The sequence below is a fragment of the Delphinapterus leucas genome, chromosome 2, assembly GCF_059928025.1.
Source record: "Delphinapterus leucas isolate spDelLeu-1000000601 "Yukka" chromosome 2, BTC_Dleu_Yukka2, whole genome shotgun sequence".
NCBI lineage: Eukaryota > Metazoa > Chordata > Mammalia > Artiodactyla > Monodontidae > Delphinapterus > Delphinapterus leucas.
Genome location: NC_143130.1, coordinates 177,207,037 through 177,231,334, shown reverse-complemented (window position 1 = coordinate 177,231,334; position 24,298 = coordinate 177,207,037). Strand labels below are relative to the sequence as shown.

The 24,298-nt window shown below is 52.4% G+C and overlaps 1 pseudogene across 1 annotated transcript in view; it reads right to left on the bottom strand.

The window, feature by feature from the left end:
• The window catches only part of LOC149750361 (uncharacterized), a 31,425-nt pseudogene extending 7,754 nt beyond the window's left edge, over positions 1-23,671 (bottom strand). Inside the window, exons 1-6 of the transcript XR_016391830.1 lie at positions 23,571-23,671; positions 20,872-23,352; positions 16,357-16,560; positions 16,143-16,264; positions 7,514-7,642; positions 7,123-7,189 (exon numbers count right to left, since the gene is read on the bottom strand). The product of XR_016391830.1 is annotated as an uncharacterized LOC149750361 (transcript). The remainder of the gene's footprint in view (positions 1-7,122; positions 7,190-7,513; positions 7,643-16,142; positions 16,265-16,356; positions 16,561-20,871; positions 23,353-23,570) is intronic.
• Positions 23,672-24,298: the final 627 nt, after the last annotated feature.

Sequence of the window (24,298 nt, the reverse complement as noted above, 5' to 3'; positions counted from 1 at the left end):
TGTCACCAGGGGAAGGATTTGTGCAAGGGGTGCATGCAAAGTCAACAGACAAAATTTGTCTTTTTTTCAAAGAGTGAGAAGAAGAAACACACACTTGAGATAAGCCCTGATCAGAGAGGAGTGCTGAGATCCCGTCTTGGACCTCATGGATCGAGCGTGGACAGAACCAGATGGGGGGCCATGTGGAAATTCCACCCCCGGCTTCTACAGCCCTCAAGCCCCGTCCTGAAACTCAGCATCTCAGAACTGGAGACCCTTAGAATGCTGGATCCCAAGCTCTTAAGAGCTCTGACCCGATGACCCTCAGGCCCTCAACATTCCTAAACAGACAGAACTCATCCAATCCCAACCCACCCTCCCCCCTGGGGCATTCTCCCATCAGCCCATTTCCATCCACGTGACCCCCTCGACAGCCCTTCGGACCTGGGGAGAAGGCTCCCCGAGAGGTTTGCTCTCCTGTCCCTCCCTATTTCCTCTGTGCACATGGCCGTGGCCCCCAACTTCTCCCCAATACTTTCTAAGTCTTCTCGACCCTCAGTTGACTTTTAAAACCACACAAGGGTTCTCCAAAAAGACCCTCCCAGGCTCTTCCTGCCCCAAGCCCCTGCCACCCCCACTCTGGTCCACACAATGACACCTGGGCTGTTTGGGGGGCTCTCTGGAGACCCTCTCTGAGCAGGTGTCTTCAGGGTTAATAAGCGTGCAGAGCCCTGAAGCCCCAGGGCCACCTCAGGCCCACGAGGCCCTGCTCACGTGGCCCAGACACATGGCACCTCCCACCCACCAGGCAAAACGCTAGCCCCAGCCGCACCCGACCCCCCTGCGCTCCCCGCTCTCCCAGCCACGGATCCTGGGTCCAGCCAAGCTGGCTCCTCCTGTTCAGGGCACTTGTTAGGAATCCAGTTTTTTTTTTTAATGTCCCAGATAGGAATCGAGAAGTCCAGAGGGCCTCTGGTCCTCATTTTTAGAGACAAACACAGGCACACAACACACAAGTGCACAAATCCTGTCCGGTACAGAGAAAGGAGACTGCACAGAACCAGGGCGTCCCTGGGGTCGGAAGCGCCAGTACAAACAGCCCCCAACCCCGGCGGGGGGGGCGGGGGGGGCGGGGGAAGGCAGGTCAGGAGGGGAGAGGACAAGTTCAACAACACACAGTGCAAACGCGCTTTCCGCCGAAATACAGAGAGTACATCGGAAAACAGTCGAGAAGACAGCAAGGCCTTGAAACCGGCTCTGGGGATGCCAAGGCGAGGGGGCCGGGATCCTGGGACCACTTCTGCAAACCCCGGGCTGAGAGGCACCTGCCCCGGGACCCCCTGACTCGAGAAGGGAAGGCAGCCTACCCCGTAGAAGACCGGGCTGGTGGGCTCCCGGGCACATTTCGGAAAGTTGCGGGAACACGATTTCTGGTGATCTGGCCCCTACTGGCCCCCTTCCCAAGCCACCTGCACAGGCCCTGGATGTGAGTGGCGCCCCTCCCAGGACAGCGCAGCGGGCGGGGCCCACACAGCCCCCAGGGTCTCCTGCTCCCTGACCCTCTGCTGCCCCCTGGCGGGAAAAGCCTCCCTCGCAGGTGACCCACGTCCAGTTCCCACAACCTTCGGCAGGGCCCGGGGCCTGAGCCCTTCCGACGGGGCACTGCCAACACGCAGGACAGCATCTGCCCCACGATCCGTCCAAGCGGGGAGCTGACGCCATTCCGAGTTTACAGATGGGGAAACTGAGAATGAGGGCAATGAAGTGAAATGGCCCCCACAGCCAGGGTGTGACAGTGGCGCTCCAAGGCAAGGGTCCTCCTGAGCCAGCTCCTCCCGCCAAGAAAGTGCAGGTAACAAGCACACGACATGCCAAGAGCCACGCCTCCCTGGTACCCACTCCCTTCGGCTGGCGGGGACCCAGGGACCCCAAACTGGAAGAGTCCTCCCTCCCTCTCTGCCTACTATTTCTTCCTTCCTTTTTCCTTCTTTCCCTCCTTCCCTCCTTCCTTCCTTCCTTCCTCCCTCACTTCCTTCCAGTCATTCATCCATTTCTTCCAGTCACTCATTCGTTCATTCATTTAGATTTGACGCCTTTATTTACCGACTTCAACAGCACGACTTTCGATTAATCACAGCCCCTCGTTCATGAAGCTCTCCCTTCTCCTATTTATTCGTTTATACATTATTTTGATTCCTTATTCCTTTCTTTTGTATTTCTCCCTTTCTCTCACTCTTCCTTCCGTTCCTTCATTCTTACAAACTCAGGTGCACAGAAGGATGAATCAGGCTCCCGCGAGCGACATCCTCCTGTCCCTGGTCCAGGCAGCACCACCTCTCATTCATTCATTCATTCACTTATGCACTCATGCATTTGCCCTTCCTTTCTTTCTTATTTTGGGTATTCTTTTACTTACCAGTCTCCTGGGAAATAATTGTATTAGTCAAAACTGCATGTGCAAAATAACCATCGTTGGCCCATGTGTTTATTTGCCTTTGCTATCTTTCTTCCTCGCCTTTAGTCACCTTTTACACTTTGCTATTTATTCTTTTATTTATGGACCTCAATTGCATATATTTTATTACATAAAGATGATAAAAGGTTGGAAGATGCAGCCTTGTCTTTGGGTCGGGTATTTCCTCTATTTTTCATTTATTCTTGGAAAGGTGTGATGTATTTATCTATTTAAGGAGTACGTATGTAAACTAATTATAATCCCTGCTCAGACAACCTCTCTTTTAACTAACCATTTATCACCTTGGTTGTAGGTTTATCATCCTTCCTTTCTCCTTTTTTCACTTCTTTTTTTTTTCATCTCTCCATCCTCCCTTGCCCTAAAAAAGGGGATTGGATGATCTCATCCATCATTAGGATTGATGACGACCTCATCCCTAATCCTAACACATCCTCCTCTCAGACACACCCATATCTTCGTTAGCTTTTTATTAGTCCCTCCCCCACCCCGCCTTTCTCTTTCACTTTGTTTCACTTTGCCTTCCCTCACCTCTTTATTTGACTCCCTGATGTTTTTTTTTGTTTTTTTTTTTCTTGCATCTTTTCACTCTTAGGAACCTCAGGTGTCCGGAGTGAGATGAGTGACAATCCCATGGGCAACGCACTCCTGGCCGTTCCAGGCATTTCCATTTCTAATTCAGTTGTTCATGGGTCCATTCATTCTTTCTGTCACTCTTTTATTTCAATATTTATTCTTTTATTTATGGACCTCAGGTGCACAGAATTGGATTAACCATAATCTGTGGTTCCTGGAGCCTTCTCAGCACCGGTCCATGTGGGGCTCGCTTTTGTTTGTTAATTCCTCATACTGGTGATTTGGTTGAGGATTTATTTAACTATCTCAAGAGCCCAGTTTTGAATCAGTCATAATTCCTGGCTCGCGGTGCCATCTCGTTTTTTTGTTCTAACATGGCCCTCTCTCTCGTAGAATTATGTACGTATTGATTTATTCCTTCAATATGTTTTTATTGCTAATATCCATCCTGTCATAATTGTCTACGCCCCTCCTTCACCGCTCTCTTTTTTGCATTCTTTTATTCCCGTGAGCCTCGGGTGCAGACGTGAATTAATCAAAATCATCCTTCTCATTCATTTGTTCACACAGCCATCCCTCTACTTATTCTTTCTTTATGATGAACCTCAGCTCTTACTAATTATTGTATTTAATGAATAATATTTGTTTATTATATGTAAGTACTTATCCAGGAAGTGCCTCTTCTTCCATAGGTCTATTTTCTTTTCTTTTCTTTCATCTTTCTTTCTCCCAGTCCCTCCTATAATTTTTCAAACTTTTTCTCACATTCTCATGGAATGTGTGAATTTATTCCTTCAGGCATTTATTTATGTGATTGTTTTTATTATTTATCAACTTCGGGGCCGGAGATTTGAATTAATGTGGATGGTCTGTGCTAAACCAGTCCCTTCTCACAGACTTCACTGTATGGCTTACTAATTTATTACCTTCTTTACTCCTTTTTTAAATTGTTTTATTTTTTTCTCCAATCTCAATTGTTTTTTTCTACCAGTCTCTCAGCCTTTTTTTTTTTACCACCTTTCCTTCTCTTGGAGATCAGGCACCAGGGACTGGATGAATCCTAACACCCCTGCAAGACCGGCCTCCTTGGTCACTGCAAATCTTTTTTCTCATTCACTCTTGCATTCATGCATTCATGCATCCATTCAGGTTTTCTTTCTTTTTGGTGATTGTTTTTACACTTCTGGCTGGCAGGGGCACCTAATTGGATACATGATAATCTACAAGCAGTGGGCCTTCCCCTCCCTGGCCTCACTGACGTCCTCCCTTATGCATTTCAGCTTTGAACTGCCTCCTGGTTGGGTAGGTGGAGGCCCATCTCAGAAGCCCAGATGTGAATTCATCACTGTGCTTGGTTCAGGCCCCCCTCTCATTCTTACTCCTAGAGCTGCTCTCTCCTATATATGTATTTATCTATCTGTCTGTTAATATATTACCTTTCTCCTTTTTTCCTTTTTCATTTCTAATTTAATCTCTGATTTATCATTTCTCTCCCATTTTCACCGTTTCTCTCTTTTGCTCTCTCACTCTTTCTTTCTTGCATTCTTTCATTCGTCAGCGCTCAGGTGCCATGAAGTGATGAATCCTATAACGTTACCTGCAAATGGCATCCTGGGGCCCTGCCTCTCCACGTCTCATTCGTCCCTTCCTTCCTTCCTTCATTCATACCATTCTTCCTTCCTGCTGTGTTTCTCTTCTTATTAGGTATATACTTCTCTACTAACGGAATGAGTGCCCAGATTTTGACCCATTGTGATCTACAGTTTGGGCTGGTCCTTTATTATCACTCTTAACCTAACCCTCTCCCAAGAATATACCCATCTACCACCTCTTAACTCTTTCTTTCTCTCTTTTGTTGCAGCTTTCCAAATCTCCTCCTTTCTCATCTGTCTTCTTGCATCCTCCTGGATCTTTGGTGCCCAGACAGTGGCGAAGATTAATTACAACCTTCCAACAGGCCCCTCAGGAGTGCCTGTGGCCATGGCCCCTCCCTGCCTCACTCCATCATGTCTTTGTTTCTTTAGATACTCATTCACTTGTTTCTGGAGATACTTATTATGTTTTGATAGTACTGTGGCTTTTAGAATTGGACCAACCATAACCCTTGATTCACGACAGTCTATTACTCGACTCCTAGCATTGCCTTCTTTTATATGTTTATTTATTCACCCACTAATGTATTCCTGGACTGAACACTTGTTACTTTTTCTTCCATATTTCTTGATTTTTATTTAGATGTTTTATTTTGTTCTCTCTCTTTTTTAGTCCTTTCATGGAACAGACCTCAGGTCCCAGGACTGGATGACTCAAAACCCCTCCTGCCACGCTCCCATCTGGGTCCACGTACGTCCACTACTTATTCATCCCATCCTTTCCTTTCTCCTTTTTTTTCTTTTTTTTTCTTTTTTTTTTTTTGGCTTTCTTTCATTTCAGTGTTTGTTTATTTATGTGTGCCCAGAGTTAGAAAAATTTGGTTAAAGTTAACTCTCATCTCTGGTCCCCTGGGTCCTTTTTCGGTTTTGACTATCTTTTGAACTCTTCCTCTGTTGTTTCTCTTTTTTTTCTATGGCTGGAGCATGTATCTGGACTAATCCTAATGCTTGGCTCCTAATAACCTGACCCAGTCCTCCTTATATATTTTCTCACCCCCTAATTTTAAAAGTTATCTTCCTGCTTAGTTATTATTTTGCGTCTTTCCGTTTTTCTTCTTCCTTTCAATCATTTGTGCCCTTTCTCTTGCATCTTTTCACTTTGACGGGCCGCATAATCTCACCCTCACCACTGGTTTATGTATCTCGACTTCTTATTCATTCTTTCATCTAGGCTTTATTCTTTTATGGACAAACTTCAGGCGCTATATACTTGAATTGCACGTGTTCCCTTAGTCCACGATGACCTGACATCGGTTCCTGCGTGGCCCTATTTATATATTGATTCAATGCTTTATTGACTTATCTATCGAGCTCCTGTGCGTCAAATTGGATCTCCTTCAGGGTACGCTTCTTTACCTATTTATTAGTTTCTTCACTCTTTCATGCCTTCATTCATTTATTCATCCATTCACTTATTTGGACCAGGTAACAGAGCCCAGCAAAATGACCTCCCAACCAGAACAATAGAACATTCACAGTATATTTGACCTTCCAGCTTCTTCCCACCAAGTTAACCACCAAGGTGCACACAACCCACAGTCCTTGACACATATGCATGGCGGATGCAGGCACAGGCAGAGTACATGTTAGTGCAGCCAGAACACCCGCCGCGCCCCCGGGGGTCACATCCTACACAGATGAGGGTCAGAGTCCCCAGGCCCCTTTGGTGGGGCAGGTGCTTCCCCGTGGACCCCTGTGAATGGCCATCCCCATGAGAAACCTGTTTCAAGACCCAAGAGTGCACAGAGACACACACGGTATACACGATCTCCCCGGTGGGAAACGACGGACATAGAGTTCATCTTAAAACAGACGGCTTTGTCTGTAGCCATATAAAAATATTTTGGCCTTTCAAGGCAAATACAAAAGGAACTACCCATTACCATTGCTGAGTGTCTCAGTCCCAAACAATAAAGAACTTGAAGAGGTTTAGCCGGAAACTTTGAAGACAGAAAATCTGTCCATTCCGTTTTCCAGACATTTCAAGGGGGGGAAGGTAAGTGAAGGTCATTGCAGCTCGAAGCCCGTTTGAGAGGCTGGTCTCTTGGCCCGCGTTTTCTCCTTGGCCCTTTGAAGGGCCCCCCAGCTAGGCCACTTCCATCCTAGTCTACCCTGCGGCATAAGAGCCAAAGGGAGACTCAGCAATGAAAGGGCCATTCATTTAGAGGAGTGAAAGAGGAAACATTCTTTGGGGGTCCGGCACTTGAAGCCGCCTATAGAATTCTTTTGCCACAGAGACGACACGAGGAGGCTGGGGGGGTCCTGCCTCCGAACACAAGCCCCCCCAGGTCCACGCTCAACTGGGCTCACCGGGCACCCCTCTCCCCGTGAGCGGACCACGGACCAGCGCTCACCAGCCCCTCCCACGAGGCTGCTCTGGGTGGCAGCCGGCCCCCACTGGTGACCAACCACAGAGGTGCTGCCCACGGCCCAGCAACTTACGATTTTGGAGCTGGAGGGTACTGGGGTGGCGTGTCCACGGTCCTGTCCCACGGAGGATTCGAGACGGCTTCAGCTGGAATGAGAAAGCACTGGGTCACTGAAATAGAATCTCACCCAACGGAAGCAGGGACGCCCCAGCTTCTAGCAAGCGTGGAATTGGTGAAACCAAGCATTTCGCTTTTCATTGCACTGGCTCACTCTCTCACCCGCCAAGCTCCCCACCACAGCTTCCGGGGGTATTTGAAGCCAATGGGGCAGGTGTGGCGGTGTGGACACGGCTCTCAACCCAAGAGCCCTTGGGTTGGTTGGTGCCACCCATAGTGCTAAGTGCCCATTTATGGAACCCAAAGGCTCAGGGCCATTTCATGAGTGAGAGCTGAGCTGTACACACCCGAAGGCTGGGTAGAAGGCTTCCTGGCAGGACATTCCACCATGAGGGAAGGGCACCGCGGGGCACAGCCAGGCCAGCATTAGCATGCGCTCAGGCATGATGGGAGTGCGGTCAGCTGGGCGCCTGGCCCTGGATGAGACAAGCGAAGTGGGCTGTGGACCACACCAGGGTTGTGGAATCTTGAATGGGCAGTGTGTCCTAAAACCATGGGATGGAAGATGAAGGATGATGTTGCCTGGACAGACACCTTCACTTTAACAATTACATACAAATTTTCATCAGCACCATATAAAAGCCTGACCGGTTACATCAAGTCTTTGACTTCAAGTATTTGCCTTAAAGTTTTTTTAAAAAGCGTTGAATAATGATAGACACATGTCATTATATACCTGTCAAAACCCACAGACTGTAGGACACAAAGAGTGACCCCGAATGATATAAACCATGAACTTCAGTGAATAACTGTTATCAAGGTCGGCTCCTCAGTGATAACAAATGTGCCACATTAATGCCAGATGTTAACATCAGGGGATGGGGGGGCGGGGTATGGGACTTCTCTGTACTTGCCACTCACTTTTTCTGTAAATCTAAAACTGCTCAGAAGAAAAAAAAAAGAGGCTGTTCATTTATTAAAAATATTTTGAGGGACTTGGTTTTGAACATACATTCAGTAGGCTCTAGTGAAGGTGGGCAGGTGTGGCTGACAGATGGTCTGTGGTGGCCGAGGTTTGAACAGCCCTGTAAGGGGAGGGGCTAGAATGATAACAAAACCTAGAGAAAAAGGAGAATGAAAAAGGAGCGCCCCATGGTCCTCCAAGGAACCCCGAGGAAGGAAGAGACCCTCTCCAACCCCCCTGCCCTGACTTAAGCCACTTGGGTACCTGCCCCGGCTGCCACTGCCCCCCTATTGCCAGTGGTTCACTCACTGGGGTGCCCAAGACCTGGCTGGGCACAGAGGGCTCACCTCTTGCTTCCAATCCCTGTAAGAATTCCTTCCCTGGCCCTGAGCTTCCCAAACACCGTTCTCCCCTAATTGGCTGCTTTTATAACCAAGAAACAGAAAGTCTTTTTAAAAAATCAGTGTTAATCAAGCAGTCATCAGCCCATGGGTGACCGAGGGTAGACTGGTTTTCTAAGGGCTCTCTGGGTGCCCGTGTTGCGCTGGACGCCCCCGGGAGAGTTTCCAGCCCTACCCAGGAGCCTGTGAGCGCCTGGGGAGGCCAATGCAGCAGGACCACAGCCACTGCCTCTTCCCGTGGGACAAAGAAACACGGGAAAGGGCTTTGGTGAGTCGTTCCGGTTTGGTTGCCTTTGGTGTCTTTTAATAGGACCCAGGAAATCAAAAGCAGCTCAGAGCATCTGGGTTTTTTCCTGCTTCTGCCCAGGGGCCCCAGGAACCCTCAGAGTTCCTGATTGTCCGTAATTAACTTTCATGCAGACCCCAGGCTGCTCCTTGAAGACGCAGCCCCGGCAAAGTCGTGCCTTGGTTTCCGAGCTGCGTGTCCCAGCCCTGGGTCTGCCGTGATGTATGAGCACCGCGGTGCCAGGCTGAAATCGTAACAGATGGAGACACTGCAGAGATGAGTCAGTGTCTGGAACCAAAGGAGAACACAAGGCCTCCTTAGAGGGTCCAGAGGAACAATTGTCGCAAGCGACTGGTCGAAGACCTCATAAAGACGTGTGCTGTGTCCATAATCCACGCAGGAAGCACTGCTGTTTACACGGAAAACGTCCTCTGGAGCTTAAGAGGATTAGAGAATTCTAGCTCTGCCTCTCAACATTTTTAAAGTTCCCCTCTTCTGGGGGCAAATGGGGCCTCATTGACCGGGCATGTCTTTGGTACAAATCATTTGTGGGTGTTGAGAGCAGGGAAAGGTAGAAAAGGATGATTTTTAATAAAACGGTGATTCTCAGAAATAGAGCCTGTAGTTTATACAAACAGCCATGAGCCTCGCCTCGGATCTCACGCTCCCTACCTGTTGAGTAACGAGCACCCTCTTACAACTTTCCCCGACAAATGCAAGCTCTTTGCGGAGTTAATTTCCTGTACCTTTGTGAAGGCCAGGGCCCTAGACATTATGGGCTCATTTATGAAAATGGGACAGGTAATTGGGACAGCTTTGGAAATCATGTCCTCCTCGCTCTTGCTGGCCCCCATCAGCCCTCTAATTTCAGCTGGCCGGGCTATGGAGGATGTTTACATACGCCTCTTCCTGGAATTTCACTCTTTGCTTCAGGAGTGGGCAATTAGAGAGAATTAAGGCCTATTTGGCTTATGTTTACCGTTAATGGATAGAGTGGCAGAGGAAGCCTTGGGAAAGGCAGTCTGCCGGTCTAATTGAAGCGGGCAACTTTTCCATCCCTCATTTCAGCTTGCAGGTATTGTAGCAACCAAGGTCACAAAACAAAGGCTGCAGCCCACCGTGGTAATCACCGGGCGCAGGCCTGACCGAGGGTTTTGTGAGCGCTTTATGACCACACTCTGAAGCACAAAGAGACAGCGAGAGATGTTTGCAAAACTGAGTCTGAGATGGGCAGCCAGGGCAGGCCCGGTGACTGATGGCTTTTCCAGAACTTGCCTCCCTGACGGCTTTTTCAGGAAGTTCTCAGCTGAGCAAAGCCGGAGCACCAAAAGGCCCAGGGTGAGCCACAGGGGATGGTGCGGCCAGGCCCGCCCTCCTGGGACTGCAGCCACGGGGCCAGGCTCATTACACAGCCCAGAAAGGTGTTCCAGGCCTGGCCGGCAGCCCACCTGTGTGGAAGAATGTTCCATAAATGCAATCCCTGCACCGCAGCACGCAGGCAGCCCCTTGGAGCTGCTTTGGAGTGCGAGTCCTATTAGATCTGCGTTCACAAAAAGCTGACCACGGAGACAGGCTGATGACTGCTCCCGCACTGCCTGGCCATGGGCGGTGGGCTTCACATCCACAGCCTGCCACCCCAGCCCTCTCGGGTCTCTGGTTTCCTTGTCTCTAAAGTAGAGGGGGGTTGTGGGACTTCCTGGGCGGTTCAATGGTTAAGACTCCGCCTTCCACTGCAGGGGGCCAGGGTTCAATCCCTGGTTGGGGAACTACAATCCCACATGATGCTCAGCACGGCCAAAAAAAAATAAAAAATTTAAAAATAATAGTAATAAAGTAGGGCTTCCCTGGTGGTGCAGTGGTTGAGAGCCCGCCTGCCGATGCAGGGGACACGGGTTCGTGCCCCGGTCTGGGAAGATCCCACATGCCGCGGAGCGGCTGGGCCCGTGAGCCATGGCCGCTGAGCCTGCACGTCCAGAGCCTGTGCTCCGCAATGGGAGAGGCCACAACAGTGAGAGGCCCGCGTACGGCAAAAAAAATAATAAAGTAGAGGGGGGTTGGAAGGCAAAGGAGCAGAGATCTCCAGCCCTCTGATTCTAAAGACCTAGCAAACAAACCACCCACAGATGACCACTGAGCAACTGGAAGGAATCCAGAGCTCCAAAGACCCTCAGATGACCTCGAGCCTGTACTGTCCCATTTCACAGATGGGAAAACAGGCCCAGAGGGCTGGAGACAAGGGCCAAGGTCACACCCACAGTGTGAGCTGAACATAGGCTGGAACCAGGTCCCAGAGGGCCAATTCAGGGCCGCTGCCTGACTCTCAGGTGCCCGAAGCACCCGATTTGAACTCTCTCCTCTGACTGACAAGGCCTGAGTAGCAGGGATGTGCCCTGCTCTCAGCCAGGAGGCCAGTGGGGGCCCAATCTGGACACCTGGGGCTCTCCCTCCCCTCTTCTGGGGAAAGGGCCCTTGCCTTTCTAGCGCTGACACCCCATGCTTCTCCTGCCTCACAGAATACAGAGAACTGATAGGCTACTGCCTCATTTTACAGACGGGGAAACTGAGGCCCAGCAGCCAGCAGTAACAAAGATACTGGCCAAGACTGAGACCCAGGACTCCTTCCCCTCATGGCAGGGACTTTGCCCCTGGTTCCTCTGGAGGGGTCTGAGCCCTCGGGGCTGTCTGGGGCAGTGGTGGTGCAAACTGTTTTCCCTCCAACTCAGAGGATCCCCTTGCTGAGGGCTGCCCCCAACCCCACAGGCCCTGCCGACTCCCCCTCCCTTACCCCTTCTAATTGCAAACACCAGCCCTGTGATCTCCGAGCCCCAAAACCCCCAATTTCTCAACCCGGTAGGAATGCCTCTATCCCCACCCACAGGACAGCACTGAGAAAGGGCTGGGAAGGCAGAAGGACCGGCACAGCCGTGGTCCCGGATGGCCGGCACAGACGTGCAGTCAGTCTCTGGCCCCCTGACTGGCCTCCTGCCCCAACTTTCCACCCCTGAGTTACGTCTCCTTGGCTGTCTCTTGGGCATCAGGTCTGATTTGATCAGCTTCTTGTTTACAGGCACAGCTACCCCGATGCCTCCTCCTGAGAAACTCACAAAAAGAAAGCCCTAGAACGGGGGAGCACGGGCGAGTCCAGGGTCGCGCCGACGGGGTGGCTGGTTAGACGTGCATCGTGTCACCTCTCGCCTGCGCGCCTCGGAGCTCCCGACACACACACAAGGGCGAGGGGCCCTCGGCAGAGCCCCAGCTCCCCCCACCAAGAGGGAACACACACACACTCTGTTTCAGGGGAAGGTAATTGAGGTTTCCTTCTTTTCATGGGAAGAAAAGGTACCTTCTATTGAGAGAATGTATTCACAGAACCTGGGAAAACTCATCTGCTCTCAGCCTCCCAATTATCCCCAGGTGGCTGTTCTCCATGGGGGGCTCCCCACATTCCTTTCTGCTGGGCCTTTGTTTCCATCTGCACCGCCCTGGGAGCTCCCAGGCTAAGTCTCCTCCTTAAGCCCCTGCCAAAGACCCCTATTCACTCCGCAAAGAGACGCCAGGCAAAAGGTGGTGGGCAGCCTTCCTCCCCCGCTACCCCGGCCCCCCGACTCCCAGGAAGGAGGACTTAAGAACTCTCCATCTGGATTTTTTTCTGAAGCCCAAAGAAATTGGAGAGCAATTAAGAGAGTCATGACTACACCCTCCACCACCCTCCTCCCCCATAATTAATTCCTCTCTCACACACCCTTCCCCCAAGTCAGGGCCAACCCCGGCCTCGGCTGCCCGGCACCTGCTCTGCTCTGGACAGCCAAAGCCCTCACAATGAAGACTGGGATAAGGGACCAAGTGTCTAAAATCTGGAAAGCACTAGGAATTCCAGGCCGTGCGGGAATCCCAAAGACGGGCCTCTCGGGCCCTTCTCTGTGCTCACCTGGGCACAGGATCCAAATGAACTAGGGGCCTCTCCCACTGGCATTGCAGGGTGTGGGGATGACTGGTAGGCGATACCGTCGGAGGCCGGTGTCCTCCCGTTGGATTCCCAAGGGCACCCTGGTCCCCTCCTCTCCTGGCTCCAAAACACTGACTCACTCCATACCCAGGAGGGGAGGCTACCTCTGCAACACCCCCTCCTGCAGACCCCTCCCCCCGAAAGGGCCTGGCTTCTTGAAGACACACTCAGGCAGCTGGGACTCGGGGCTGCCCACTGGAACTGGGCACCAGAGTAAAAAGCCTCCCCTCCTTCCCTACCCAGACTGGCCTCTCCCTCTCAAAATGGGGACCCCACGCTTGAGATGGCCTCATTCGGAAAGATACAACTCTTTTCCAGAATTTTCCATCTGCTCAAACCAGGGATGGGAGATCAGGCTGGACTCAACTCCCTTAGCTCCTTGAGGACAGGGGACAGGGCTCAAAGACACAGAAGGAAAAGGCAACCAGTTCTTGGGACTCATTTGCAACTTGTTAAATGTCAGTCTTCTGAAAAGAAAATGCTCCCAGTGCCCCAAAGCCTTCCTGGTTCAGCTGACAATGCCGGATTCGACATTGTCCACTGCCCTTTAACCCTTTGGGGCCTTAATTTGTCTCCCTCCACACCCCCTTCTGTGTAAAGCCGCCTTCCTCTTTTCAAGGAAAAATTCATTAGCAAGCTCATTAAAGAAGGGTGATTTTTTTTTTCTTTCTGGAAGTCAGATTGCTCATTAAAAAAAACCACATTTAAGTTCCTTCATGTAAATGAATGAATAAGAAACACATGCATCCTGTTGCCCTTAAGTCTTGCCAGTTTTGACATTATTTGGAGAAATGTACTTGGAAATACATTTGGGGTTTGAATCACAAGTCAGGAGGCTCTAGGTCAGGGGCCCTGCAGGTGGGAAATTGGAGGGTGACAGAGGGGGCATTTTCTTTCTTTCTGGGAGCGCAGAGGCTGGGCTACGCTCTCAGGCCCCTTCCTCATCCACCTGGGGGGAAGCAGGTGGGACCCGAGGGCCAGCTTTCGGGCAAGACCACCAATCTCTTCCCTGATACCTGTGCCCACGTGGAAGCATTCAGCTAGAGGTGGCCCCGGGGACCAGCTCAGCACAAAGACAAGTGGCCAGAGAACCCCTCGTGCCAAGAGGACAAGGTCCTCTGCCTGCCTGGCCAGCGAGGGTATCGTTCCACCCCTTACTGCTCAGGGATGGGCCAATCCATCAAAACGGAATTTTCCTGAAAATGATCATTTCTTTCAACACTTGATAACGGCCTTTCTGCAATTCTTGGGCTGATCGGCTGCGAAGCTGATAGATGATGTTATGTTTCGACTTCTTTAATGGAGAACTTGACCTATTTTTCTCTGTTTTCTGCGTAATAACACGCAAAACCCAGAATATGTGTATACCTGAGACTGAGCATTCACAAGTGTCTCTAAAGTACAACACACCCCAAACACAGGCCACCCCAAATGCTGAGGATGAGGGGCGGGGGGCTGGCAAAGTCTGGGGCTGGCTGGGGGCCTGCCTCCACCTTGACTCTGCCCCTCGGCCCAGCCCACCTTGAGGGGGTCCCGAGACATCCCCGAGGGAGAGTCCAGGAGCCGTGGGCATTTGGCTGCATCCAATGAGCTACACGGATCTTTCTGGTAAGCTCTGGATATGACACCCCAGAGCCCGCATCCTGCCCTTTGAAAAGCTCCCTTCCCGGGCCTCTCTTCCACGTCACTGTGTTTGCAGATGGCAAAGGCCAGCTGCGGAGTAAATGTCACGGGGCAGAGTCTGCCCGGTGCCCCTTCCCTGGAGTTAGACCTGGGCACACCCTCTCCACCTCTCTGCAGCCTGATGGGCTCTCCGGGGAGTGAAAACAAGCAGACAAAGGCATCGGCCCCCGGGTCTGGATACCTCTACCTCTCTTTACCTGCACTGCCAGGTGTTATTAAAAAATACCATCCCTACCCCATTTCCGATTCAGGGGAGAAGGGCAGGGCTACATAAGAGCTGTCTCCAAAATCTGGTTGACGAAAGAGCCTTATGGAAGCTTTGCTGGAAACCGGAGACCCTCAGGGAGTGCAGGGGGTCCAGCCGCTCTGCCCACTGGGCAGCAGGTCACACACAGGCGGGCGTACCCCGAGGCAGGGCCCCCGGCTCTGACGTGAGCCCCGTCCATCAACTTCCCTGTCACAGAGACAGACGCCGTGTATGAGCATCAAGGTGGTTTTGGGGGGGTGTTGGCATCGGGGCCAGGACAGTGCTGGGCCCACTGGAGCCTCCATAAACATCTGGGGAGTTGAGTCAACTTCGCCCCCCATCATCCAGGCCTTTCCCATCTCCCCCCTGGACCACCCCGGCCGTCTAAGTGCCCCAGTAGCTACCCCGAATGTCTCAGTTGTGGGGCACAGAGGCAGCCACAGTCCACTGGGGCTGCTGGCTCTGAAAACACCCCCAGGCCCCTCCGTGAGCCCTGCCATGGGCTCAGTCGCCCGGACCGTAGAAAGCAAGATGCCCTCGGCAGAGCCCCCTCTCTCCCTGTCCGCCTTGCTTAGCTGCCACACAGCCACGTCACCGCATGGGACCTCCCGGGGCACCCGACTAGACCCTCTAGTCCTAAGGCAAAGCTCGTCCTGGGCACCCAGAGAAGAGTCCCAACCCTGGGCCTCCCGGGGCTCCATTAACGCATCTTGAATAAGTGAACCCCAGATAAACAAATGAGGAGTCCCTGAGTGAATCGTGGGGCTGTAATCCCCTGCTTTCTTCTGCTCTACCATTACTGATTTTATTTAAACAAACAAAACGTTCCCCTCTCATTGCAATTTCAGGGGTGAGGAGAAGAGGCCAAGAGAAGAACTCACTCAAAAAACCACTACTTGATTAAAAGACATTATCAAGGCCTCATGTGTGAGAAACCAGCTTTCTCACAGCGACTGACGTTACCATGGCTCGTGGGGAGAAATGTTTTTCCAGCACCACAGCAAACAAGCATTCCTGTTTCCACATCTCCAAAGCAGCCCACTAGCCGGGATTAGGAGGGCAAATGCACCATTATTCATTTCATTAACATGCTCAGTAAAGCTTTGTGAGGACCTACTATGTGCCCTGCCCGAGCTGGTTCTCAGGGGCCCAGACCTGAGGGGGACGCTCCCCACTTACCATGCTGGCCCACAGGGGTCTCAGCTCTAGGCAGCTTCCAGAACCCCAGCCCCATGTTTGGTGTAGAAGAGGACTTGCCCTTGGAAGTGACCCCTCCCAGGTTAAATGTGTACATCCTTGAACTGAGAGATGTGAGCTGAACCTAATGAAATCGTAGTGTCCCAAAACAGCAAGAAACTCACCCCAAACCAGGAGGGAGTCACGGGGCACCAGGTGGGCATGAGATGCCAGGTGACCGTCCTGAAGGAGCGCTGGTCCAGGGCAACTCTCCTGCCTCTTCCATCCAGTTCTTCAGCCGACTGTCGCCGCCAGGGTGTCGAGGACGGGCTGACCTTGGGGAGGGGTAGAAAGTTAGAACGCCGGCAAGGCGAGACCCCAGAAAAGCCACACACACCCCTAGAAAACACACGGAGCCCAGCCTCACCTGCAGCCTGGTTTTCGGTGGAGGGAGGTGGCTCGTAGGGATGGCAATGACAGGAGAAGGTGCAAGAGAAGCGCAAGAACAGAAGCGACAGGCCAGGTGGCAGCCCCCAGACCGGCCATGAGGCTGGGGGCAAGGCAGAGCCTGGGACTCGTGGATACAGGACGGCCGTACAGGCAGGCCCGGTAGGACATGATGACAAGCAGTCTGGGGGGATTGGGGTGGGGGGAAGGGAGCAGGACAGAGGTCTGGCCGCAGCCCACAGGCACTCAGAGCCTGGGAGGCCAGGCCCATGGGAGGAGGCCTCTGTGGATGGTAGGGGAGGGGGGCCACGAGCACTGGAGACCAACCGGAAACTTGGGTGACCCTGAGGGGGAGGGCCTCCTTGCCCTGGGGGAGAGGCAGGCGAAAGGCAAGCAGGTGGGAGGTGGGCGGGGCAGCAGGCAGGGCCAGGTAACCACAGGTGTGGGCTCAGCGAGGAAAACCAACCTGTTAGGTAGAGGGCTGGATGGGTGAGACCCAGAGGGTCCCAAGCCCAGTGACTGGGGCACAGAGAAGGGGAAATGGGTCAGGTGGGGAAAGCGGAGCCCCAGGTGGGCAGTCAACCTAGCAAGGGGGAGGGGGGAGCCAGGGGAGGAGCCGCCAGGGAGAGCAGAGCAGGTGGGCAGCTAGGCAGAGGCGGGGCCTGCAGTGCTCCCTGGAGGTTCCCGGCCAGGGGCCCTTGACGTTGGACACGCCCCAGCCCACAAGTGGGGGGCAAAGGAGCTGGACTTAGCCCCAGGGGGAGGAAGGCATCATGGAGGGAGGGGTCCAGCTCACGGACCCCAACTCAAGAGGGAGACCTGTGTGGCCAGAGCCCAAGGGGACATACACCACAGCTGCCCGTACGCCGCCACCTCAGTCCTGAACTTCAGGTACAGGGGTCCAGCTCAGCCACGAGCACTCAGCTAGGGGATGGGGTGGGAGGCCGAGAGGGCCGGAGGGGCTGGCTGGGACCTGCGGTGAGCCCTGGAGAAGGGCAGGTTCCAGGCCCGCCCCCGCCCCCCGGGGTGTGAATTAAAAGGGGGCCAGCCGGCCAAACCAGGCCCGCCCCTCACACCCCACCCCACCTGCCTTGCCTGCAGAGCGGAAGTCCGCTCCTCCCGCGCCCGGGAGCCACGAGGCCACCCTGGGCAGAAGCAACCCCCTGGCCCGCCACCCCCCGGGGACGCAGAGGCCATCAAGGGATGCGCTAGGGTGGCAGGTGCCCAGCCCGGGGCCGGACTGTGGGCTTGCTCAGTAAGGATCAACTGTTGGATGACGGGATGGACGCATGAGTGAACGAAGGGGTGAGACTGGTGAGGCCCCCACTCAAATGGGGCTGGGGGTGGGGCAATGCCCACTCCTCTCAGTAAAAGGACATCCACCCTCCACCCTTTTGACCTAAAACTTCTTGCATCCTCAACAACTCCCGCCTAGCAGCTCAAGTATGGCAGTCAAGTTCCTTCATTGACTCACCTGTCCAAACATACATCCCACATACTCTTACTGAACCCCACTTTGTGCCAGGCTGGTGCTGGGACACCCAAAGGAGGAGTGGCTGGCCTAGGACACCCCCCCCCCCAGAGGACCAGATAAGGAAATGGTGATGAAGTAGAGAAGAAAAGGTAGATGGAGAATAGAAAGGGGCAATAAAAGCAGAAAAAACAGGAAATCAGAAGAATTGGGGTCGCGGGGCTCTCCTGAGCCTCTGGGATTGACTTAATGGGGGATGCCGAGACCAGTGGGCGCTGGGAGCCTGACAGGACCTCTGGGCTGGAAGCGTGGGGCACAGGGGTCCCGTGTGCATAGGCAGCTGGGAGCAGCATCCATCCAGGCGCAGAAGGGGGACCACGGAAACAAGGATGCCGGTTAAAACAGGCTGCCATACACTCAAGAGCAAGTAGCACAGACCCCTCTGCTGGTGGCCCCAGAAGTTGAATTCAACTGCCTTCCACCCCCTCCCCAGGTTCTCAAGTGCTGGAATATTGATGACTTTGGGACACGTATTTTAATTAGTATGTATGTGAGGGTGAAAAGGGTCCTATGGGTTATTTTTTTTTCCTATTTAAAATAAATCCTCTTTTAGAAACACCAGGAACTGCTCTATTATTTTACTCTCCCAAAAGTGCACGGAGGAGTGTAGGTGGGATCCCTATTCTCAGAGGTGCTCACCCTCATCCAGTCCCCAAGTCCAGGCAACATCTGGGTCACTGCCACCAAAAGGAGTGGAGTTGCCCCAACTGGCCACCTGGGCCTCCTTCAACATTTCCATTTAGGGGGCTGGACGAGGGTTGGTTTTGTTAACTTGGAAAGAGCATCAAATTCTGATCCATGAATGCCAGGGAACCTTTAGCCAACAAGTAAGTTAAGGAAGTTTTCAACTAAAAGTTTTCTTGCACCAAACACCTCACTTTTCCCTTAGTTGTTCCCCCCGCCCCCCATTTGGCTGAAGGTCTGGGTAGAGCCTGAAGTTTAATTGGAGTGATCTCATCTTGATTGATCTGTCTTGGGGTGAGAAACATCCAAAACTCAGGATTCGTAAGGGCAAGTTTCCAACTCAGGCACACTTGCTCTAAAAACATTACTGGGAGACTTCCCTGGCGGTCCAGTGGTTAAGACTCCGCGCTTCCAATGCAGGGGGCGCGGGTTCGATCCCCGGTCGGGGAGCTAGGATGTCACATGCCGCAGGGTGCGGCCAAAAAAAAAGGTAATAACAATTAAAAATAAAGACATTCATGGGCTCCTGGGAGTCTAAGAATCAGGACAGAAAGGGAGAATTTGGGGGGGCGGGGGGGCGTGCAGGACATATGGGAGGGGCACATTTAGGGGGTAAAAGGAGTGACTACAGGTTCTGGTGCTGGATCTGAGTGGTCCTGACAAATCGCTGGTCCTCTCATCCCTCTCATCCTATGTGGGGGCCAAATGTGAGCCCCAACCATGCCCTTCCCTTGGTGGGGGGACTGGGGTACCAATACCCATCCATTTCCTGACCTGGAAGGAGCGTTCCACGGGCACTGACCCTGCGATCATTCTACGGGGACTATGCCTAAGCCTTGGCTTTCCTAGCATTTGAGGACCTTAAAGGCTCAACACCAGTGAGTCCTAAAAACAAGTCTGGTGTGAGGCAGAGTTGGAAACGTGCACCCCCATCTCTCTGCTTTTGGAAAAACGGATCCCAGAGGCCTGAAACGCCCTGGCCCATTGCTGGTCTGCATGTAGGGTCGAACAAAGGAACTTTCTGCAAAGCAGCCCTATCTGTGGCCCAAAGCTGCCTACAACTTTCCACCCCGCTCAATGGATCGCGAGCTGGGACAGAGGCAGAGACTTGAATGGGAAGCAAAATGAATCCTGGGCTCCAGCACCAAAATTAGAAGTGTGGCTTCAGACCCACGTAGCCCGTGCCCTGCGGCCGCGGCCCTGCGGCACTTATTATGATAATCAGTGTGTTTTTCCTTCCCAGACAAAGAAGCCTCCTTATGAGGCGAATACTGGAGTCCAGCAGCTACCTCATTAACGTCTGCAGCCTCTTCCTTGACAAGGCCCAAGATTAGCCCTGTGTTCATTAACGGAAAAGGGCGGAAAGTGGAATAAAACTGAAAAACACAGCTGGGGGGAGGGGGGGGGCTCTTTCTGTTGGCCATTCATTCATTGAAAGACTCCGTGTAGCTTCGGGATTTAATCAACAGCCGAGGGGGCGTTTAACCAGGATGGAGGAGGTAAAGAGGTTAAACCTGATAGAAGGAGTTAAAAACCCGAAATGGGGCAATTTGATTTGAAAGCTTCCTGGGATTTGTCACTGGGATAATGAATTTTAAACCTTTTTCCTGTTTACTTTCTTTTTGCCTAACCCAAGAAGAGACTCCTTCCTCTGGATGTGGTTTTTTGTTTGTTTGTTTGTTTTGGTGGGTTTTCATATTTTCTAAGTCTCCCTTTCCTACTCTTTTTGTCTTTGGTGCCCTTTCCTATCCTTTGCTTCTTTCTCTCCCACTGCCCCCTCCCCCCGCTTCTTTCTTCTCCCTTTGGTCCTCCCTGTGGGAACTTAACCTCCAAGAAAATCTGGTGATGACCCCAACTGTATTTTCTCATGAACACTTTATTGAATTTATTTCAAGTCCCTCAAAGAGTGGGACTTAAAATCTTACCTGCAAGACTGCCCACCTGACCTGCCAGGTAAAGACACCCTATACTGCAACTGAGAAAAAGGTGGCTTGGAAAAACTGACCTACCCCAAGGCCTCAGCTCTAGGTGGTTTAGACTCCAACCCAGGGTGAGATGCTAAGAGGCAGATTCCGGAAGGTGAGAGGTCTGGATACTCCAGTTCCTAGCAGAAACTAAGGAGGAGGAAAGCCAGGAGCAGGTGACTCTGTGAGGTCTACAGGGGCGTGTCTGTCCATAGAAGTGACTGGAGCTGGAAAATGTGAAACACTGGATACGTGTCTGCGTGTCATGTGCCCATGAGCGTGTCCAGGGTTAACCTCCAGAAAAGTCATTACCTTAGTGACAGCCGATCAGCGGAGTAGAAGAGGTCAGGAAGCAGTGGGTTGGAGAGGAAACTGGAGGTGAGGAAGGAAGACAGCAAGTGTAGACAGGCCTTTCGAGAAGCTTGGCTGTGAAAGGAAAGAGAGAGTGGCTAGAAAGCAGGGCAGGAGGGGCCCGGAGGCTCAGAGCTGCCGACCGAGCAAAGTTAGGAATTCGGAGGGAATCGCTGCTGGCCGGAAGGCCAGGTCTGAGACAGGAGAGGCCAGGGCAGGGGACGCCTCTCCCTTGACTGTGTCAGATGCCTCAGACGCCCCAATCTGAAGGCCACTTGACGGCCTCTTCCCCTAGGAGGCTCAGGCCAGCCCCGGGTCCGGACAGGGAGTTGTGAGGTTCAAATGAATTGATGGTTGCAAAAAGGTCTTTGCCAACTGCAAAGGGAGACATAAATGCTCCCTGTAATTACTCACTAGGCTCAATTTTACAGCCCACTCAAATCTCACTGGGGCCTGGGTTTTCACTGACCATAAATTATGCGTCCTTTACATTAAGGATGTAAAACCCAGTGGTAAAAGCTCCTGCCAGCCTCTGGAAGACAAAAGGTCCCTCCTAATAGCCTGGATTAACTCACAGGAGATCTCCGCCCACTTCATTTGTCACCTTCCAAGTCATCCTTCCACCTTCATTTGCCACATAATCCAATCAGCCCCTTTCAGAAGCCCGGGAGCTATTGTCTACACCAAGCCGGGTTTCTCTAAAGCAGCCCAAGTTGTTTTTGTCTCGTCCGGACAAAACTGGTTGGCTTAAAAGGGGACGAAAGAAAGTGCCGGTCAAACGAGGACCCCAATTAGCTTCCAAGAGACTGTTTTCGTCATCTTTGTATCACATACCAGGCCTGGTGTGCGGGGCATATTGTAGGCGGTCCAGAAAATGTTTGTTGAATTAATTCTGTTTTTATTTCTTCTGGAATTTATTTATTGAGCGCAAGCACAGCACCTAGTGGGTGCTAGCTGTTATTAACTGAGGGGGGACAGGGCTGGGCATGCGATAGTCAGGGACAGCTTCCTGGTGTTAGGTATCTCGCAATTTCCACAGCAATTTACAAAGCACTTTCGTAGTGGTTACATCATTTGGCCTTCAAAAGCACCCTGTGGGGTAGATAAACGCGGGTGTTTTTTTGTGTTGCTTTTTTTTTTTTTTTTTTTTCCCTAATCCCCATTTAGGCCATGAAAAGAACTGAGACTTGGAGAAGTTAAGCAACGTATTTAAGGTCACACCATTATTGAGAGGTGAGGCCAGCACATGGCACCAGCATTGGGGCCACCCAAGACCCCCGAGACCACCCTGGGCAGCTGGGATTTCAAACAGGCTGCCCCATTGTCAAACATTTGATTGGAAATCAAAGGGCTCTTAGTGTAACTCTGGGGCAGGGGGTAAGGGGCAGCCACAAATGGCACCCAGGGTCCAACTCTGACCCCTTCTCTTGCCAGCAACGACGCTCCTCCAGACTCAGCGACCTCACTGTAAATGTGAATCAGTCCCGTCCCCTAGGGAGGGGCACTCTGTTCAAATATGTCTTCTCGCTCTCCATCTTTTAGAATTACTCAAATCGATGCCAAATTCATCCTCACCTGTAAATGAGGCGACCTCACTCACATGGACATCGGACATAGAAATAACATAGGCACAGAACATCGAAAGTGCTCTGGAAATGACCACGTGCACCATGCATGTCCTTACTCAAGTCAGCCCAGCACCCATCTGGGTGCAGCCCCTACCTGGTGCAGGGAGAGCCCCGTGGACTAGGGCTGTCCGGAGCGCTGTGGGAGAATAAATAAGAGGTGTAAGACAGGTGAGAGGGGTAGGGATGGACTGGCCAACCAAACTGTTTCAACAAACATTTGTTGACTGCCTCCTCTATGCCTGGCCCTACGCGAGGCTGCTTGGACTCATTCAATACTCACAACACCCTGGGAGGTTGCTCTTCTCAACCCCGTTCCCCAGAAAGGACAGGGTGATCTCAAAGGTGGTGGGGATGCCCTTGGCAGTTCAGTAGCATGGCGTTGGGACACATGCTCATTCCAGAAGCCCACCCTGGGCCTTGGAATTGCCAGTGAGATGCTGGGCAAGCCCTTGGCCCAGGTCCCCCTCCTGAGAAGTTCCCGCAGGGACCCTTCCATTCGAATATCACGGGGGTAACAACGGGGTGGACTGAGAAAGACTGACACCTCCCTGGGGTTGGAAACCCTCCAGGTCGCTGACATGTTAACACAAGCAGAGACACATAGAAAAGCAGTCATAGCATCAAGGCAGAAGCATAGCAAAGGTCCGGCGTTAATGACCAATGCCCCCTCACTAGGGCATTGGTTTAAGCCGCTAGCCAAGAGGGACAGCTGGTCAGTTCTGGTCCTCTTCATCCTTCGTCGTCCTGGTCCTGGGGGTCACTGCCAGTGACTGCTTTGTATGCTGGTGGCATCCAGGAGTCCACGCTCCCAGCATCCTCTACAATAGATCAAAGGTTAGAGGACCCACTTACAAGCCCAAGTCTCAGTATTAACTAAACTTTAAATGAATTAATTGCAACTAAAACTAATTCGTTAAAATTTTAGATTGCCTTTTAACTGCTAATGGGTCTGGGGGTGGTGCAAGGAGGGTGGCAGGGGTGAGGGATTCTGCCCACCATGTTGTGTGTAAATTGCCACAAGGAGGGGTTGAAGTACCATGAGGTGGAGGTGAGCAGCAAGCACCTTGGCATCAGCTTGGCATCCAGAGGTGGTCCTTGAAGACAGGGAGGCAAGCGGGTGATGTCATCCTTGAACAGAGACCCTATGGCAGGGAGGGGGTGGGATTAGAAACCATCTTGATGACCTCTAATGGCCAGCACAGGAACAGCAGAGGGAGGGAGGGGGCAGTCAGAGGGAGAGGCAGGGGGTAGTGAGAAAGAGGAGGAAGGAGGGGGGGAAGAGGGAGAGGTGGAAGGGGTGAGGAGGGAGGAGGGAATGGGAGAGAGGGAGGGGACGGGAAAGGAGGGAGGACGAAAATGGGAGGGGAGGTGGGGGAAGAGGAGAAAAGGGAGGGGGAGGAGGAAGAGAAGAGCAAAGGGGAGGAGGGAGAGAAATGGGAGGGGGTAAGGAAAATTTGATTGACAGGGCACAAGTGTTCGCTGTGTGCGCATGCGCAACCTGAAGCCCGGTTTAGCGGGCCGAGAACCATTTTCAGACACAGACCGCTAGGGGGCGCGCGGCCAGCACCCAGAGCCCAAGAGCACAGACACCTGCGGCGTGCGCGCGGGAGACAACTTCTGCACCGCCACCCGCGCCTGGCCCGCAGCTGCCAGGGGCATATATGGCATAAGATGGGGGGCCCAACAGGTCTCAGGCTAGGAAGGGGGACAGGGGCCACCCCAGCTCATCGCGCAGGGCCGCTGTGTCCCCTAAACGCCACGCCT